The following is an 18309-nucleotide window of genomic DNA, read 5'->3' as shown; positions in this document are numbered from 1 at the left end:
GAATACAGTGTAGGTAGCAAGGGGTTCATCTCAGTATAAGCTGTGCTAATGCACAGCACTGATTTTCAGATGGCCCCTGACTATTGGGTAAACATAAACAAATGCGCGCACACGAAAATAAATAAATGAAATTATAAGAACAAAAAAGCTAAAACTAAAAAGCCCTTATTATTCTTGAGAAAAAAAAACATATTACACAAAAAGAAAAACATCACAAGGAACTTAGACATAAGATAGACAGACAGACAGACAGACTTGGACATAAGACATTAAAAATGAATATGATAAATACTAAGTCTATGAGGTAGTTAATCTTAAGTTAATATTTCTGTTTTAAATTTTATACATTATTACTTTTTACTTTTAAGGTTACCTATCCATTAGTTGTAGGGTTTAATAAAGTTTGCATTAAATTGTTTAGTTTTACGTTATTTATATGTTAATTAGATTAGAAGGGTTGTATTTTTTTTCTATTACTTGCTGCTGATTTACCCATGGGCAATTTATGTATGCATGTTTACGAGTAATTCATGTTAAAGATATCGTAGAATAGCGAATGGAAATTAATATATAAGTATATAAGAAAAATTAAGTATATATTTTTTTTTAATTTTTAGAAAAATAAGAATGAATCTCACTAATATAATGAATACGAAAGGTTGTGTGTGTGTGTTATGTAAGAGGGGGCAACGAGTAGGAAGCTCATCTGATGGAAAATGACTACCACCGCCCATGGACATCTGCAACACGTGAAGGCATGCAGGTGCGTTGCCGGCCTTTAATAATAATGTTGTGATATTAGTTATTTCTTCACGTTTTATTACAGCTAAAATTAACATGTTTTGGCCTTTTTATCCCGTTTAACTGTATTTCCGATTACGGCGCGAACGAAGCCGCGGGCCAAGCGCTAGTTAATAATAGTTCAAAAAAGTAACGAATTATAAAAATATACATAATTCATATTTTCTTTGATCAATTAATACAATTTTGAGAAGGTTAAGTAAGGTTAGTTTTGCAGATTTGTGATAAATTTTGTAATAAATTAAGTAAATAAGTAATAGCTTAACATAAATGATTAATTAATAGGCCAGACTTATCCAGTGTTCTACTGCGGATTGGTGGATGAACGTAGCTCAAAACTTCTGACTTAATGGAATCTTCATATAAATTATTTTATTACACAAATAAATATGTAATTAAAAAATTTTTTTGTATAATTACCATATTTTAGTTTAAAGAATAATTATACCAACCATATCCTTCAGAACACTTTGTAAAAAATGTACAATACAAAAAATACACAGCCAGTCGTCTCAGATAGAAAAATTATAGAAATGAGATATAATTTTTTATTTTATAGAATAGGAAGGCGGCTACCAGATGGTAAGTGGTCACCAACCCCCATAGACATTGGCATTGTAAGAAATGTTAACTATCGTTTACATCACCAATGCGCCACCAACCTTGGGAACTAAGATGTTATGTCCCTTGTGCCTGTAATTACACTGGCTCACTCACCCTTCAAACCAGAATACAACAAAACCAAGTACTGCTATTTTGAGGTAGAATATCTGATGAGTGGATGGTACCTACCCAGACGAGCTTGCAAAAAGCTCTACCTCCAGTAAAAATAAATAAATAAGAATGAAATAGAATTATAAGCAATCGATCGATTCGATTTATTTAATGTTTAAATTGAAATACTATTCAATTTGTTATAACAATATAAAATAACTTAATAATCAATGATTTAAATTAAATTATATTTAAATAGTTTTCATAATGTATTTAATTACAATTTTTAATATTAAACGTTTATGATAAAATAATAATAATATTTATAATGTATTATTAATTTAAATAAATATCTAATTTAAATATGATATATCCTTCAAATATTTTATGACAATGCGGTGTATTGAACTAAATAACGGATGACTTAAAAAAACGCCAGTACACTTTCAACGTCAAAGATTAATTAGCGTTTGCGTGAGTCGATCTGTTTAACATTACAACGTTAAATATTATGCACGAAATCAGTCTAGTCCAATATGATACCGGCATGAATAACTTCTCAGTTGTTCGCGGACGGGCGCCCGGTGTGAAGGGCTGATGGATCTTCTTATATGTTGTTCTCTCTTTCTCATTTCAAATCATGGATATTTTGAATAGTGTTAATTAAAAATGTGTAAATGACGATCAATCATGTAAGTATGTTTTCATTTTTTTTTTGTATTGGATAAATTGTGAGCTTTTAAATGTAATATAAAACTACTCTCTTATTTTTATTTTGTGAAAATTATATTTGATTTTAATTATATTTTATGGTCTTAAATTTATATTTTATGTTTTTTAGTATTTAACAATCTTGAAATAATGTTTTTTTATTCAAAATATTTCAACCGATATTTTATCATTGTTTGATTAACGAATTTATTCATTAATATGATTTTAGTTTTTATACTTGTTACGCAATTAATTGTTTAGATTATCATTTAGATTCATTTTTCATAATTACGAAAAAGATAATATTTTTGAAAAGCGTAATAAAATAAAATAATTAAGTTAGCTGAATATTATTTGTGTTAGAAATAATTATTTATGTACTTCACTTAATATATTTAATAATTACATATTTCTATATTGTATTTGATTTAATAAAAATATAATCGGTTTCAGACCGTCATTGGTATTGTTTGGTAATAAAGTTAAAAAATATTTTTCCCGCTAAGAGATAACAAAAAAAGGAGAACTGAACGATTATCATCGATTTAGCAATATACGATATTTTGTTTTAATTAAATTTAAAATATTTCATAAGTTATTATATTAAAGATATTACAATTAACAAATAATGAAATTTATTACTGCTACTGGTGTATTTATTATTTCGAAGGTAATTCGACTTGATTATATAAATTTAATAATACATTATGTATTATTTAATTTCCTAATGTATTTTACAAGACAATATTATATAAACCACGCCATTTTGTAATTAATGTAACACTAATATTTCGAAACAGAACTGTACAAAAAATAAAAGTGACGTCATTGAATCCAATATTATTATTGTGTAGAAACATAATTAATTATCACTGGCCAAATAAAATAATAAAGAAATGGTTTTTTTTAATTCGTATAACATTCTATAGAACTATTTTCAAATGATTTTTGCTTTTCGTTTGTGATAATAATATTTTTGACAAACAAATATTAACGTTGTTTTTCAATAAATTGAGGCGTTTTAAAATTTTCTCATTAAAAATTATAAAAACAGGGTTATTTATTTATGCCGTCCGTCATTTTGTTGTTTGTTTAGTCCACATTTAAATTACTGACGTAATAGAGGCTTCTATTGCAAATATGTTTATTCGGAAACAAATTGCCTTTTTGGAATATATAACAAAAGTATCTATATCCCGAAATACTTAGTAAGAAACTGACTGTATTGACTTTTACATAAATTTACGTAAGAGCATTGAAACATTATTATAAAAATGCGATTCGTTTTTTAAATTTGGAACGCTATTTCTAATTATCTTTCCTAGTTCTTGGCATCCTAGAAAATGCACCGCTGGTATGTTTCCCACACTTTCAGTGTCACATATCTGGCTTAGAACGGATCGAATGAATTTTCACTAGCGTTTTGTGAAAAGATATGCGCGATGATTTGCTGAAAGATTATAACATTTTTAAGAATAAATACGATTTTTAGATAGTTATAACCTTTTCATAAATAGGTTTTCAACTTTTATCACATCTTATTGAAAAAAATATGTTAGATATTACCTAATATCAACTTTTAGATAGCGATTACAAACGACAACCTTAACATCAGAATTCCAGACGACAATTATTATTGACACTGTTATATCTTACAAAAGAATTTCGATCGATATTTCTCATATAGTATATGCATATTAAACAATATAATAAGTAATATAAAAATATGAATTGCATATTCGCTTAGATGAGAGTTGATAGAAATACATGTGTTTGGTTTTTTATCCGACACGTGGAGGTTTCCCCACGATGCTTTCCTTAACTGCCGTTCAAGAGTTGTAGATATTTGTTTTTGATAATGTTTGTTATCCTACTAATATTATAAACGCGAATGTTTGTGAGTATGTTTGGATTTTTGTTACTCTTTGATGCAAAAAATACTAAAGAGATTTGAATGAAATTTGAATAAAGATAGCTTGTAAGCTATCTTTAGATTTTCTGTTAAGTCAGGTACACCTGACTAAATCTACCAAGCACCTGCCCCTCCTCCAACATGCAGGCGTAGCCACGGACGGTACTATTTAAATATAAAACAGCCGAATTGGCAGTCTTCATTTTATTATAAAGTTCGCTAAAAAGGCGAAATGCGGCGAGCCTTGAGCTTGCGAATTAGTGTATTACGAACTTAAAAATAAAAGTTTTGAAACGTAGAGTTTGGTACCTACATGATTTATCACTCTTAAACATAAGAAAACTTCGCACTAATGAAAGAACGTTTACATTACTTTGATAAGGGTATAAAATGAAATAAAAATCATATAAAAAAGACGCATTAAGACCTACACGACAGTAACAATTACACTCAAATTTCTATTGTAAATGATTCGTGCTATAAAGCTTTTCTGTCAAATCCGATGGCAGTGACGCTGTCATCTGATAGTGCTAATTGAATTTCGAAACAAGTAAAACGGTTGTGTCAAATCATCCGGATTTGTGATCTCATTCAAACGATATGTAAGAAAACGTCAAAGTGTTACAGCACTTTGTCTTTGTTCCCTATGCTGTATCTATTCGTGGTCAATGTAAAATTTTCAAGTATATTATACTTTTTTGCATTCAATTATAATACTGAACTGTTTCGAATATTGAATTTTTTGATAAATTTTGTTACTTTTTTTTACAGTTGTTTATTGTTCCTAAATAAAAAAATAAATGTTTAGAACATTTAATTTAATCTATAAAGCTAAGACATATTCAATTGCCATTTGTATTATTATATATATTTTTAATAAAATTAAAACTTTTTATCAGAAAATACTTTTTAAAAAGATGAAATAATGCTCTGACTATGGATACCACCGTCAACAACATTACCACCCATAGACATGGGCAATGTAAGAAATATTAACAATTCCTTACTTCCACTGGCTCATTCACCCTTTAAACCCGAACGCAAAAATATTATATTACTGTTTAGCAGCAGAATATCTATAAGTTGTATCTATAAGTGGGCGGTACTTTTCCAGACGCACTTGCACAAAGCTCTTCCATCTAGTTAATACAATATTCATATTCCTATATTTATTATTCTTATTATAAAATAGTTTGAACTTTTTAATTTAGTATGAACAGGTTGTTTTAATCAAATAATTATATTGATTATAATAATATAGTAGTTTAGTTATCAAAGAACATATTTAAACATCATTTATGTTCATTTTCAACATACTTTTTTTTTGCTGATAATACATAAATAAGTAACTTTATTTAACTATAATAAAATTTTAAAAGAAATATATCTCATTACAGTTTTCAAAGTCATTATCAGAATATAAGACAAAATTTAAAATAAATAAATAATACAATAACAACATCCCATCGTTTTGATAACTTCTTATAGTATAACCGGTTAACTTTCTCCTGTCAGGATTCAAAGAAATTGTTACAACCATTAAATGCGGATAAGATTTGTAATACAGTTATCCTGAATCCAAATATAATAAATTAATTATGTAAAGTCTTAAAGACTTTAATGTGAATAATTGTTATATAATAAAACTATACATACATAGTATACATTATGGTTAAACATCATAGTATCTCTTTAATGTATAGAACGTATCCAATTAATCTAATATTAACTTGTAAAATTGCACAGGCCTATTTGTAGAATTTCATGGCGTGAAATGAAAGAAGTCCCAGGGGAGCGTCAGAGATGTACTCTCTGACGCTCGATGCAGCTTGTTAAAAAATAAATAGCTAGATACATATTACGTGCCGCTATCAAAATTATCCATATCTCGGAGATACCTAGTGATAACTTAACCTTCAATTTAAATATTTTATACGTATAAAATAGGAATAGGCGTAATACGTTTAAATGTCAGATTTTGAAGGATTTTCGTCACAAATTGAATTCCACGGTGGCGAAGCAATGAGTTTTTATATAATAAAACTTTATCATCTATAGCAACTTCTCGGTATAAAAATGTATTAATGTAATTAAATATTTTAGGCCTGTTCGTTTAGGTATATTGTCACGGGGAATGATAATTATCATTGCGACTCGGAACAGTGGAATTTACCACATTCCAGCACAGTTCCAGCACATAGTCTTGTCTCTGATAGCAAAAGCTTTCATTTGAATATGTATATAGTCCAAGTCTTATATAGTGTTTGATGTTGAACCAGATATTCTTGAGAAGTCGACAATTAAATAGTAAATGCGATCAACTTCCAAACTTTAAGATAAGCTAGAACTTAAGTCAAAGCTTTATTGTATAGTGAGCGGTAATGAGGAATGGAGGTATGAGAGACTTATTACAATGAATGCTTTATAGTTAATATGCTTTCAAGTTGTACCAAGGTTGAAAGCCTTTAAGTGCAAAATTTAATGCAACGTCAATAAGCTAGTTATATATTTTTTATTTTTAGTATTACATGAATTCGTAAACTTACATAAGTATTTCTTACATATTATGTTTTATTTAATGAAGTAAACTATGTCAATATAGACGGAGCAATTCGTCGGTACGTCGCTGCTTTTAAAGAGATTAGAGAATGTAATAGTGACAATAAATTCCAAGTAATTTGTTTCAAGTATGGCGATCCTTCAGGGGATGAATTATCTATTAATGAAACGAAAACATTGTCAAATCGTTTGGAACCTGTAATTTATATAACAAGTTCGATTAAATATGCTGCGGTTACACTCAAGTGACTCGAGCTATATATTATTTTAGTTTCTTTAATTACTTAAAACAATAAAGTCGCCAAATTAGAAATAAATAACTTGAAAAATACTTATTGTTATAAAACCACGTATATAAGAAGACGGACTTTATAATATTGCTACTATTAAATATATTTCATTTAAATTTTAAATTAAGAATAAAATCATTTAATGTCATGTCATAGAGAATTCACAAATTGAGCAAATGATAAATAATGATAAACTCAAATGTAAAAATATTTGACTTTTCCAAGTCTCCAGCTTCACGTTTATCTTCATTCCTCGTAATAATGTTTGTAGCTCTTGAGCTTGTTGATTCTGCATATGTATGTATGTTAAGTAAAATTAAAGCACATATTGACGAATGAATACTGTGCATAATTCGAGCTTACAGAAATAATTCGCAATCAAGTATGTATAATTGTTGTATTCTGAACAACGTCGAAATCCATCGATATTAAATGGCGACCACTATTACCTGAACAGTACTTCTTTGAAACCCAGTTCGTAACTCGCTGGTGATATTTTAAAGCGTGATAAATAATTTTATTAAAAGCTATAATTATTGTAGTCAGTGGCGCATGTCAATTTCTGGTACAATCACAATCGTGTCCTGCATTGAGTTTCGAGTTGAGTCATTAAGTAACTTTTAAATACTTTAAATAAGGCGAAAATTACTAAATGTACATATAAGATTTATAATGCTTGTTATAGATATATTACTTTTATTCTAGACGCCTATTGTCCACTTAGTGAAAATAGGTAATCCATTAATGGGCGTTGTATGACAGGTTAATTAATCACCTAAGATATTAAAGGCCATTATTATCATTTTATTGACGGAGAAAATAGCCTTATTAGGACCATGTCGATTGCCTTAAAAATTTGTTAAACTTGAAATAGATTCAAGCTTTTTGTACTTAAAATAATTTACCTCGTGCTGAGCGGTGAAGGTTCATGTGTTCAATTTGTTTTATAATTCATCTCGTGGTTCCGGTAAAGAAAAGCTGCGTGAGAAGTTCTACCCCCTGTCGAAAGGAGATAAGTCTTTAATGAAACATATACAGTGTGCCATACAAACAGTCTCGAATGCCACGAGTCTTTGAACGGGTATATAGAGAATCAGTACATATTATAAATCAAAATACCCGCGCTGAGTCTATCTGTTTTTTTTTCTCGCTGGAAAAACGCATAACCCCCACATGAAGTTGGGTGGTATGTGGGACTCGCCGTCGCCTAGAACTGACAGTCCACCGAAATAAAACTAAAACTAAACTAAAACTAAAAACCAGTGTTCCTTCACGTCACGAAAGTGCTTGTGGTTTGTCTGTCTGCCTATCTGTCGGAACGCTATCAACCGGATTTTCATATAGTTTTTAATAATGAACGGAGTGAATGAATGCATTTATGATTATTGTTGAAGATGTCGAATAAAAATCATACTCACTGGGAGCTATACACGTCACCTAAACCTATTGGTTTATATGAATAATGATATAAACATTTTATCTAGATGCTTATTATTTCCGTATGAAGCTGGGACGGATAGCAAAGAATATATAAGTATGTTATAATATATGGTACGCCAAGCCTACGTGTACTCAGCCAACCATCACTAATAAATCTTATCTCTGGATATTTTTCTTATGTGATCTATGAAACATCATTTCATATCTTCGCAACGAATATACAGTTTATCTTATCAATCTATGATCCAACTATTGTGCTATATGAAAGTCAATTTAATTTTAAGCGAATTTATACTTCTTACAAAAGTATTAATTCGCTTAAAATATTGCTGCGCTGATCGTTGGTCTAGTTGACTAATATACAACGCCGCAGACCACGAGTCTGGGAGTTGGACGTTTACGATCCGGTGGTTCTAGAACCACGTAAAGCCATCAGTAAAGTCTTACGACTGATCTCTTTCTGGTTGGGATTTTAGTGTGCACGTGTGATTCCAAACATACTTATATACTAAATATGTCCGCTAATTCGCTAGTCTCCTCTGAAAATGGCCTCCATTCCTAAAATCAATAAAAACTTTTAGACTTAATATATTGCCAATTTTTAGACTCTTAATATATAGTACTAATAATTTCTCGACGAAAAGTACCACTATTTTCTTAAAGGCCCGTCTCGAGAAATAAAATAGAATCTAGCGATCTGCGACCATAATTATGATTTCGTTACTAAGATCAATGAGAAAGTCAGCTTAGTAATCCTTACTAATCCTTACTAATATAAATGTATATTTCATATATACATTTATAATTAAAATTAAAAAAATTATTAAAAATTGATTAAAAAAAAACCAACAGTGCCGTGCCAGCCGTGTTTCTATATTAAGCAATTTTTTTATAATAACGTATAATACTGATTACAATGCAAATGTATATTGTTATGTAGATTTTTTTGTAATAAACGTGCCTATAACGCTTTGACGGCGAAATTCAAGGCATCACCGAAATGCCATTAACGTTTGTAACCTAAATACTCGTGTGCCGTCAAACAAGATATTATTTTTACTTACAGAATTTTCAAATCAAGATTTTGTTAAACATTTCATGTAGAATTATATAATTAGAATATTTAATTATTATATTATAAGCGTCTTGTATTTTCAATATTTGCCTATTTATATAAAGAGGCAATCTCTTTATCTTAGTGGCTATCTTATAAGGCTTCATTCCATCAGAGGTTCTGTGTTCGATTCCCGGGTCGAATCAATAAATATTTATTTAATTTTTCCATTAAGTTATTTTAATAGTAGTATACTCGGAAGAAAATACGTCCTTTTTCATTTAATGTATTTTTTTAAATTAATTTGTAACAGTAACAGTAACAGTAACAGTAACAGTAACAGCCTGTAAATGTCCCACTGCTGGGCTAAGGCCTCCTCTCCCTTTTTTGAGGAGAAGGTTTGGAGCTTATTCCACCACGCTGCTCCAGTGCGGGTTGGTAGAATACACATGTGGCAGAATTTCGATGAAATTAGACACATGCAGGTTTCCTCACGATGTTTTCCTTCACCGAAAAGCACGAGATGAATTATAAACAGAAATTAAGCACATGTAAATTCAGAGGTGCTCGCCCGGGTTTGAACCCACGTTCATCGGTTAAGATTCACGCGTTCTTACCACTGGGCCATCTCGACTTTTTTTTTTTTAATTAATTTTTTTGAATTAATTTGTACATAATTGTATATGTTAATTGAATAAAATAAGTAATTCCTATTAATTAACTACTACGTAAATAAAACTAAGCTGTTTTCTATAATTCAGCTAATTTTGTAAATAATTAATCTACCAAAGGTTTAGTGTGTGTTAGTGGTAACAAATACATGTGTGCGTTATTTTAAGTGGTATTTCACAATATACAGGGTTACAGTGTAATATGTCACGATCCTTTTAAAGGGTTATAGTTCAGGACAATAGCTATCAAATGACCCCCAAAATGCTTATGCAAAAGTGTATCGTTTTCGAGTTATTAATTTTTTAATATTTTTTTTATTTAAAGGATGTTTAAGATTCTAAAATTCAATAAAAAAAAATCAACGTATTTTCCCTATTTTTTTTTGTATTTCTTGCTAGGGTACATCCTAGTTAATAATAACCAGTTATAAAACAAAAACAATCTTCAAGCATTTTTAAATTACAGATCCAAAACTGTACAACTTTTCGATTTTTAATTTTGATTCTTTAAGTTACTCGCAATTTTTTTGTAAAAATCACTATGGCTCTTATCGTGCGGATCATTTTAAAAACATCTGCGTTTCCTTAGCTATCCATCGGTACATAAAAAGTACAGTAACAATCATAAACTCAGGAGAAAATTAGATAACAAAGAGACCAGGTAGGAAATTCTAAGAAATGCTATTGTTAAGAAATTAAATCTGGATCAAAGACAAAAGGACCTCAATGCAAAGTAGTTAAAGATTATTTTTAATAGGGGTAATAGGTAAAAAAGGAGAGATAAACCAGAGCTGTCATTGCAATTTTGAATTTAAATCAAAAACAAAATACTTAATCTTTTTAGTTACTCCATACTTTCGAAATTACACTGTTTATTATTCATAATTCGTGTTCAAAATGAGATCCCCTATTTCGTATACAAATACGCATTCTTTTTCTTAATTCACTTTTTACTACAACACTACTCAAGCTATGTCGAATAGAATTTGCAGCATTCATTATTCTTGTTTTGAGTTCTTCAATTGTTTGTACTGGTGAAACATCATAAACCAGGCTTTTCATATGCCCCCAGACATAATAGTCCATCGGAGTCAAATCTGGACTTCTCGCTGGCCATGGGATTGGTCCTCCTCTGCCAAACCATCTATTACGATAATTGCTGTCTAGCCACTGTCTTACGGACATCTTCTTCATCTGGAGAACGGACACGAGGGCGTCCGGAATCAGATTGTCTCCTTTGCACGCGACCAGTTTCTCTAATTCGACGATACACACCAATAAAGACACTATTGTCAGGTGTCCGGCGATCCGGAAATCGACGATTATACTCACGACGAGCAGCTGCGGCGTCACCGTTACAATATCCATAGCAAAATAAGATGTCAGCGTATTCCTCATTAGAGTACGGACGACGAGAAGAATTTTGTTCTGCAGCCATAATAGTCCTTTTTACGCGCCAAGTTATCATAAACACAAATCACAAATTCCTCTTAGCTAGCCGAGTCACGAAGTTGTAAGAAACAGAGTCCAGTAAACGAAGCGGTTTTTTTCAAAAATTTAAGAGATCAATATTCACTAAAGCGCGTCCACACTATACGAGCAGTGCAAGTACAGTGAGTATTATGTACCCCGACAAGGTTTTATTACTCTTATTCCTAAAAGAAATGAGATAAAAGGAAATTAGAAAAAATGACGGTAAATTCAAAGGAATTGATAATAGTATTCCACAAACAGCTCTTTATAGAATAGGAAGGCGGACGAGCATATGGGCCACCTGATGGTAAGTGGTCACCAACGCTCTTAGACATTAGCATTGTAAGAAATGTCAACCATCGCTTACATATCCAATGCGCCACCAACCTTGGGAACTAAGATTTTATGTCCCTTGTGCCTGTAATTACACTGGCTCACTCACCCTTCAAACCGGAACACAACAATATCAAGTATTGCTGTTTTGCGGTAGAATATCTGATGAGTGGGTGGTACCTACCCAGACGAGCTTGCACAAAGCCCTACCACCAGTAGCTCTGGTTTATCTCTCCTTTTTTACCTATTACTTACCCCTATTAAAAATAATCTTTAACTACTTTGCATTGAGGTCCTTTTGTCTTTGATCCAGATTTAATTTCTTAACAATAGCATTTCTTAGAATTTCCTACCTGGTCTCTTTGTTATCTAATTTTCTCCTGAGTTTATGATTGTTACTGTACTTTTTATGTACCGATGGATAGCTAAGGAAACGCAGATGTTTTTAAAATGATCCGCACGATAAGAGCCATAGTGATTTTTACAAAAAAATTGCGAGTAACTTAAAGAATCAAAATTAAAAATCGAAAAGTTGTACAGTTTTGGATCTGTAATTTAAAAATGCTTGAAGATTGTTTTTGTTTTATAACTGGTTATTATTAACTAGGATGTACCCTAGCAAGAAATACAAAAAAAAAAATACGGAAAATACGTTGATTTTTTTTTTATTGAATTTTAGAATCTTAAACATCCTTTAAATAAAAAAAATATAAAAAAATTAATAACTCGAAAACGATACACTTTTGCATAAGCATTTTGGGGGTCATTTGATAGCTATTGTCCTGAACTATAACCCTTTAAAAGGATCGTGACATATTACCCTGTAACCCTGTATGTTTGTTCTAAAGGGCTTATAAGTATAAATCAATGTCAATCTTAAAGTGGAAAACTTTACCATTGCCCGTGTTCAGAATCCAGAATTACAAAATATTAGTCATTGGGTTACTGTAATTATTTTGGTGGTGATTTTATCGCGTTTATCTTTTTAAATTTACCTATAGTTGAATGTACATTGTATCTACAAGGACGTAAGTGTCAGTCACCAGAATCATGGTGGGGCTGGTTGTGATCGATGAGCATCGCGTAAATGTCAAAAATTATATCAAAAATATTTGGTCCGGCTCGGTGACGACACAACTATATATTTTCAACATGACATAAGTAATAAAAATACAAGATATTTTGTTTGTTTTCATAGTTACATCTTACGGTTATTAATTTGGTTATGGTTACCCTAAATTACGGCAACGTTACAGATATTAAAACTATTGCCTAGTTACGCACCAGCCTCCTTAAAAAGATTTTTTTTTTTTATTTATTATAGCAAAACCTAAGATTCTGTTATAATTATTTAAAGTTTAATAAACGCGTAATAAGCTTGCTCCGTGCTCAAATAAAAGTTGTCAGTAATTTAGAACACACATAGAGATTAATTGAGAAATGTTCAATTTAAGAGCAACAAGTAAGGAGAAGACAGGTCCGTGTAAGATTTCCTATAATTTTAGCCAATAAGTAACGTTAGATGTTCTGCTAACCTCTACTAACAAGATGATCAAGGCCCATGTCTGTAATTATTTCAGCCAATTTGTCTTTACACGCTGTACCGTCGGCACATGTGGAGTTCTTAATAACTACCATGCATGTATAATTACATCCACTATTTTAATGGCAACTACATTCGCTAATCTGTGAGATTGTAATGTAATACGCACCCGGTATCAAAATTCAGCTGTGAGGAGAATCACTCCCGTAGACAACGTAGGATATATATAAATATATATATATATATATATATATCCACCAAGCACGTGAAGCCGTTGGTCCTGCGCCTAAGCTAAGGAAGGAAAAAGTTAAAAAAAAAACAATTGAAAGCGAAATTAGTTATCACAAGATAACTGAAAACTAATTTCATTTATGATTACACTGTATACTCCTGCCGTTTTTTTTCACGCAGTGGAAACCTTCAGTAAGGTACCATAGGGGAGAGGAACTGGGTTATGTGGGATTTTTACCCACTAAAACTACTGCGATGGCCTTCCTCGTCACGGATCGAAGAGGCTGCGGGATCGTGTTGATATAACGCATCCGCGGCCTCTCTCGTGCTTTGCTCGACTCGTGGCTCGGCGGGGCTCTCCTCAGGGGGCAAAGGTAATCGCCCCCCCCCCGCAGTCCTTGCTAGTGCGTACGGCAGCGCTAGGCCACCCCGGCTGCCGTCCTCCTCAGGGCCCTCTGAAATAAGACACGCGAGGCCCCCAACTCACGCGTCCACGGCCCCAGGCTTACGCCCTATTTATTAAGCCCCAAGCGTCTGGGCTATGGGAGGGCCGAGACGACGCCATCGTCATCTCCGCCGAGCAAGATCGGCCCTATCCCTTTCCCGCTCATCCTTCTGGACCATAACGGTCTCACAGGAGGAGGCTACGGCCCTCCACGCCGATACCCTGCGAAGCATCGCCGACATGATTGCTCAGGTCTTGTCTGACTTCGCGGACCAGGAGCTCCCTCTCCGCATTCCACGCGGGGCACGCCTCCAGCGTACGCTGAGCGGTGTCCTAGTCCACACCACAGTGGTGGCACATCGCCGACGATTCGCGTCCGATTTTACTCAGGTATTCTCCAAAACAACCGTGACCGGTCATTACCTCCGTAAGTCGGAAGGTGACTCGTTACTTTCGTCTCATCCAGGCTTCGAAGGCTGGCAGGATCGCTCCAACGACACGTTTGCGCGCGTACCGTTCTTTGTACAGTCCTGCCTTTTTTTTACCGCTGGAAAAACGCCTTACGCATTTCCCCCACGGGAACAGGCTTGGGGGAGTATGTGAGGCTCGCCGGAGTCCAAGTCGCCGAGTGCGCCCCGAACATCGGAATACCCACTAAAAAACCAGCGGCATCCTTTCCGTCTTAACGAGAAGCGCCACGGGATCGCTTTCGCATGCTACCGTGGCGCTCTGATACTGTACAGTCCTGCCTAGTTTAACCCTTCAATAAAATATGATCCTTGGTCTTTTACATAAGCTCAACAGGAAGCAATCCTTTTAAATTATCATTAGCAACAAAGTGAAAATTATTTATATTAAGCGCCCGGAACTCAACATGCTTATATAAAATTTTATGTAACAGATGTTTTTTATTCGAAAGAATATGGTTAATTTTTAATACCGAACTTCATTACTTTCGTTGGTCGTAAAAGTAATAAGAACAGACGATGTAGGAAGAATTTATGAATAAAAAGAGAAAAAATAGAGGTATATGCCATCTTTTTTTAGTATTCATAAGCCAACGGACAAATGGGCCACCTGATGGTAAGTGGTCAGTCACCACGACCCATATACATTGGCGCTATAAAATATATTAACCGTTCCTTACATTGCTAATACGTTGTGCAATCTTAGGAACTAAGATGTTATGTCCCTAGTGTCTGTAGTTACATAATTATTACAATAAGAATCATAGCACATTAAAATTAATAAAATATGAAATTATTGGGGACTTTTTTGCCATGTTATTAAAATAAAACAATTTCATCAATAATAAACCTTCTATAACATTAGGCTAATCAAGTTTTATAATAAACAGTAGTTAACGCATTACATACATCTATCAAACAAAAATATTTCATTCAAAAGAATGATCTCTGTTACGTAAATAACAGAAGTAACTATCATGGGAGACCGAAAATAGCGGACTGAAATTTACTAAGAATATTATTCTTATATGTAATATATATAATATAAGGGAAATATTTCTTTGGTATGAAATGAAGAATCGAGATCGGTCTGAAATTGTTTGATTAACTTCAATCCAACTTTGGGTACAGAAATGAAAAGAATTTCCTTTAAATAATGGGAAACACGCCGGGAGCAATAACTAACTAAATGTTGTGGGTAACAGCGGTTAGTGCTTTATACAAAATGGCCTCCCCATTATGCGTAATCAATAAACGATTGGTACAACCAAAATCAAAACATAGCACTTGATTCAATTGAAAATATCATTAAACAATTTTCATTATCAGACACTGATAAAAAAAAGTTATTAGAAAAAGTTATTGATTTCCATTATGAGAAGAAGTGTCATTATTTTTTTTCATTGCGCTCGAATATACTCGTACATTTTCGAGACATATTTAAAGCTTTAAGAATTACATATGCTCGCCGTTAGCGAATTAAAATGAATAATTATAATGTTACTTTTCTATTAATCAGTAAAAACTAATAAATCAGTAGCGAGATAGTGATAATAAATAACTAATATATAATTAAATAATAAATTATTCAACTACTAATTTTCGTATTTAGAGTAGAGCTGAGATGGCCTAGTGGTTAGAACGCGTGAATCTTAACGATGATCGTGGGTTCAAACCCAGGCAAGCACCACTGAATTTTCATGCGCTTAATTTGTATTTATAATTCATCTCGTGCTTGCCGGTGAAGTAAACCTCGTAAGGAAACCTGCATGTGTCTAATTTCATTGAAATTTTGAACCCACAACCTTCGACGTGAAAGGCAAGCAGCCACCAACCACGCCAACTGGCTCGTCGTCGAGGGAGCTTTATTGGCGCGCGCCAGGTAGTTAGTAATATACGAGAAAGTATATAAAATAAATTGTGATGAATATGTTCTTTTTACCGAATAGTTGCCAATTTCGAGGACTATAGCCAACTGCGTGAAATATATTATTGCGTACAAGTATTAGTCTCATACTATGAATTGAATCACATTCATTAATTTTTTTTAACTCGTCTGGAGTTACCAATCGGAATCAACAGATTAAGCTTTATCAATATGCTGTTAAATTAGACTTGATCAAGTAATTTAAATGTGTGGAGATACAAATATCATTTTCATATGAAGTCTATATTTGTTTTCTATTTCGTTAATGAACGAAGACTGAAGTTCTTTTGACAGAATTGTGGTTACATTGGCCGATCTTAAGGAAAAGCCAACTGTGCAAGAAATATTGTAGTATACGAGTGAGTGCAAAAATGGGACACTAATCTTATACTTTGGTTATTTATATTTGGTTGGCCGACAATCAGATGCATCTGAAGAGAGATCAATATAGAGAATATAATCAAAGTTTTAATGTGCTTTCTGACGCACGGGAGTATTACACTTTCAGACTTCCAAACTTAGGAATGGTATAATAATAATGATAATATTTTTACAGAAAATGTATCAAAGTTTAGGAAACTAGCTTCTAGAATAACGAGGCGTTAAAAAAATTAAATAACATTTCGCTCAACACTCAACTCAACGCTTACCGCTATTTATCATCACTGAAATAAACAATGATGAACCATAATTTATGCAAAAGTTTACGTAAGAATGGTACTAAATTCATATGTCGGAAAACATGAACTTGGTTAGGAGTTTGTGAAGTTATTCGGGTTTTTATTACATAACTGTCCATTGTAAGTCAATATCGTAAAAATGTTGTCAAATCTCCTAAAAGTTGTTTCTCCTCCTCCTTGTTTTTATTATACCAACGTAGAGCTTGCCGTGACTACTAGTTAACTATGACATTACGACTTCAAGTAGCGAGGTATGTTTCATACTATCATATTGTTAATTTAGTTAATCAAGAAAACTTGTTCAAGAAACAATATACTTTGAAGTTGTAAATATAACCTTAAAAGATCTTGGACGTTTATATTCCTACTACTAATATAAGCTTCATCATCAAAATCATAAATCAAATTCAATGATATTATGCATACCACGATTTGTTTATGTTGCACTGATTACGGATAAGCGTGATTGTTCCTTGGAATTTTGAACGTTGTGGGTTGACCTACAAAAATAATGGGAATTGTAATTGTTGTGGCAGTTAGCGACATAATCTCCTATGACCTAATGAACAAGACCATTTTATGGATCACATCGTTATTACATTTTTAATGACGTTAACCACCTCTCCTAAGACTTTGACAAGAAACCTTAATGACACTTCTTCCAATCAAGACTCAAATGATTATTTAGAACTTATAACATAAGAACTCTGCTTACGAAAAGTATCAAAGAAAATAAAACAAAACGTCGTGAGTTCCATTGAGCCATGGTCTTATCAAATCTTAGTTATATTGATATGAAAATATAGGAAAAAAATAATTTAAAAAAAATTGAAAAAATTAAATATTATACAAAATAAATCATATTTTATAAGGTTAAAATGTATGATTTTTTTAATAATAATATAACTGTTCAACGCTCTTTCTCCTAAGTTTGTCATCTGATATTTTTTTTTGGTTGGTAGCGGAATCTGTTTTATTTAAACATTTTAAAATAATGTCAACGACTTACAGTACAGTCAGCCTGTGAATGTCCCACTGCTGGGCTAAGGCCTCCTCTC

General features: G+C 32.3%; 1 protein-coding gene across 1 annotated transcript in view; it reads left to right on the top strand.

Moving 5' to 3' along the window:
- The first annotated feature begins 2085 nt into the window (after nt 1-2085).
- Nucleotides 2086-18309, top strand: part of LOC126774849 (G-protein coupled receptor dmsr-1-like) — a 56680-nt gene continuing 40456 nt past the window's right edge. Inside the window, exon 1 of the mRNA XM_050496486.1 lies at nt 2086-2207. The gene's annotated coding sequence lies outside the window, so the exon portion shown is untranslated. The remainder of the gene's footprint in view (nt 2208-18309) is intronic.

This window comes from Nymphalis io, chromosome 17 (assembly GCF_905147045.1).
Source record: "Nymphalis io chromosome 17, ilAglIoxx1.1, whole genome shotgun sequence".
Taxonomy (NCBI): domain Eukaryota; kingdom Metazoa; phylum Arthropoda; class Insecta; order Lepidoptera; family Nymphalidae; genus Nymphalis; species Nymphalis io.
Note: the sequence above shows the minus strand (reverse complement) of the source record. Positions and strands in the feature narration are given on the sequence as shown.